Raw genomic sequence first — 3493 nt, 5'->3', positions numbered from 1 at the left:
CCAAAATCTAGCGACATAAGTTTGACACCAAATGTTTTAATAGCAGTGCAGTTAGCAGCATGCAACACATAATTTGATGTCGGCCTGCAACCTTTAAATGTTATAGGCAATAAACTTACATCAGATCCGCTATCGACCAAGAACAGTAACTTAGTTTTGCGATCAGAAACAAAAAGTCGGTGGCTAAATTTTGAATTCTCACTACTATTAACCACCGGACTAATAGTAGAGCTCATCAGTTTAAATTAAAATTGCAAGGCTCAATACATTTGTGTGCTTTTTCAACATACTTCCTATGATACCAACAAATTTTCGTTGCGCCAGTTTGACTCTCTGCTTCACCTTTAGAAGTGTGGGAAAATTTTTTTGAAACATTCGATTTGGAACGCAAACGACTACGGGATGGACTTCGATATCTACGCATAGATTTTATTTCGTTCTTCAACTCTGCCAAATCCGTAGATATTTGAGCTATTTTTTCTATAAGTGAATCTCTATTTACAGCTTCATTACAACTTGAAGTTGCAGAAAAACTAGTTACTTCAGATAAAACTAGTTATAGGTAAGCGAAGGCCAATTTTATGAATTTCAGTTTCAGTTTTATCTTTATCAGTCATTGTAACACAAAACTAAGCAACTAGTTAAAGATTCACTTATGAAAATTTTCCAACTAAACTAGTTGTATATATATATATATACATTAGAACAGTTCAATAACTAGAGAATATCTGGAAATATTCACAGTAAAAATAAGTATTTGCATAACTAAGAATGTTTCAGAACTATAAATATTATACTAAGAAATATATACAACAGCATTTAAAGTTCGTAAATTCAAATTCAATAATTACTAATTAAAGTCTCTTACAATAATGTTTAAAAAATTTCAGTCTAACATTATACAATACAAAAGATATTACTATACAATAAGTTTAAATTTTAAGTAGTGCAAAGCAAAGCAGTTGACCAAATAAGAGAGGAAATCGTACATTACCAAATTCAAGCAGTTATTCCAAATTGTAAAACAACGGATAATAGCGTATCCCAGTGGCGTAGCGAGCTTAACTCGCGCCCGGAGCACAATACCTTTTTAGCGCCCCCATTCGAAAACCATATAGTATTATATGTAAAATATGCTCCCAAATTATTAAATAAATAATGTAAAGTAAATAAAGTTATAGGCTCAAGCTAGACTTTAAATTTGAGACAAAAAATGCAGTTGAGAAAACAAGACTAGATTCTGAATTGTATATGATCATCTAGAATTAGTTCAAAAGATACCTATTATTTATTTTACATATTTATAAAGAAATATTTTAAGAACACGCAGTTTTAAAATAATAAAAAAGTAAATATTTATTATCTCTAAGGAGATACATATATTTAATAATATGATTATAATACATTAATAAAATTAATTACTATGTATAAATTTTCCGCTTTTGATGAAGCAAATTTATCAATAATATCATCAAAGTTGATCATTACAAATTTGTTTCTTTTCACAATTAATGTTAGGTCACTTAGACGATCTTGTCTCATCGTTGATCGTAGATATGTCAAAATTAATTTTAATTTGCGGAATGAACGTTCGCAGCTAGCAGTTGATACTGAGATAGTCAGGAGTACTTGAAATGCCACTCTCAGGTTTGGAAAAACCTCTTCTCCATACGAGATTATAAAAGTACGAAATTCTAATGGAGTTTTAGGTTCAATTTCTTTTCTACTGTGGAGTAACATTTTGCAGTCACATATTTCGATAAGAAGTTCTATTCCATTGAAATCTGTATTATAAAATTCGCCCAAATTTTGCAATTTTTTTTCAAGGTCGTTATCAACATTATCCTCGTTTAATAAATTTTCAATGTCTAGTAGAAATCCAAATATGAAATTAAGGTCACTTAATCGTGTACATATTTCTTGTTGCAGGCGACCAAGAACGCTTTTCATAACGCGAGAAATTTTACTTTCTGTGGGAAAAAAACAACATCTCTAGCCAATTCTCCGAGCATTTTGCGGCGTCTTCTTACACGTATTGTTGCATCAATATCCCATTTTTCACAAAGAGATTTCGTTTTTTCTATTGCCTCTTCAGAGAGCTTGTCTCGAATTTCGGGTAGTTCAATCGCTAATGATTCAAGATCATTGAACCCTTCTCTAAAATTCATTCTAGGATCTTGTAATCTGAGCTGCACACGATCAATCCTCCTTAAGATTTCATATTAGAAATGAACTAAAGTTATGAAACTAAAAGTTAGTATATTTTGAAACAGAATTGTAGCTTCACTTCTGATGTCACTTGTAGTGGTAGTGTCCTCTGCTAATTTTTCTAATAGTTCTACTATATTCTCTAGCCCATTGATAATAACGCTAACCGCTTGTATTCTGCTGCTCCATTGTGTTTCAGATTCACGTTTGACAGTTTCTGTTAAAACATTTTTTAATAATTCCCATCGTAACGTTGAGCGTGAGAAAAACATATGCTTTCTGCGGTCTGCAGTTTGTTAAAGAAATTTCATCGGAATTTAATTATTCTATAATTGTATTTTTGATCGAGGCTGCATCTTTAGCATGTGTTTCAATAACCCCCCCCCCCTAAAAAAAAGTTTTTTTGATGGAAACTTTTTTATTCTTAAAATCAACATCTACATATCTAACGACTTGGGACATTTGTTCTCGATGAGAGATATCAGGAGTTGAATCAAACAAAAGTCCATAATATTTATTTCTTTTGATATCGTTTATTAGTTGATCTCGAACTGTAGATGCCAGAAGATGAATGAATTCATTTTGGACCTGTGTTGACAAATATGAGACAGTTTTTGGAGTTTCTGTGGCATGTTAAAGATGATTTGCTAGTAGCGGATCAAACTGAGCTACAAGTTTAAGTAAAGATAATAGGTTTCCAACTTTTGTATCAACTTGAAGTGCTAGTTTTTTAACATGGCTTCATTATTTGCTTAATTACTTACCAAGAATGCCTTGAATGCACGAAATAACAACTTAAACGTTAATATTTCGAGTATTTCCCTACTTTCTTGCAGACTTCCACTACCTGTCGTAAGTATCAAAGATACGTACAGTCACGGAAAAAAGTATCCGGAAGGTAACAAATAAGGAATCATTTATTCTTTTAATACAGATATTTCTCAGGCACACAACAAATACGGTGTTTGCGTCCTTTCCTAGAAACGGCAAAACGCTGTATTTGTTGTGTGTCTCCTTTCGATCCTTTAGTTGTTATTTTCCGGCTACTTTTTTCCGTGTCCATATAAGTACATTAGACTGTACATATAAGTACATTAGAGTGCTATTGTTATCGTTTTAACAAGCGTAAGCTACATTGCGTTTATGGAAATAAAAATAAATATTGTTCTGAAAGAAAGAATGTTTGTACTTTGTAAACTTCAAATATTTTTTATAACATATTGTTTCATCAGACAAATCAAGAAAGGAGATAATTTCTGTAACCACACAGCGTTGATGCCATAAG

This window comes from Parasteatoda tepidariorum, chromosome 6, assembly GCF_043381705.1.
Source record: "Parasteatoda tepidariorum isolate YZ-2023 chromosome 6, CAS_Ptep_4.0, whole genome shotgun sequence".
In the NCBI taxonomy this organism is placed as follows: Eukaryota; Metazoa; Arthropoda; class Arachnida; order Araneae; family Theridiidae; genus Parasteatoda; species Parasteatoda tepidariorum.
The sequence above is the reverse complement of the archived record's forward strand: the minus strand, read 5'-3'. Positions refer to the sequence as shown.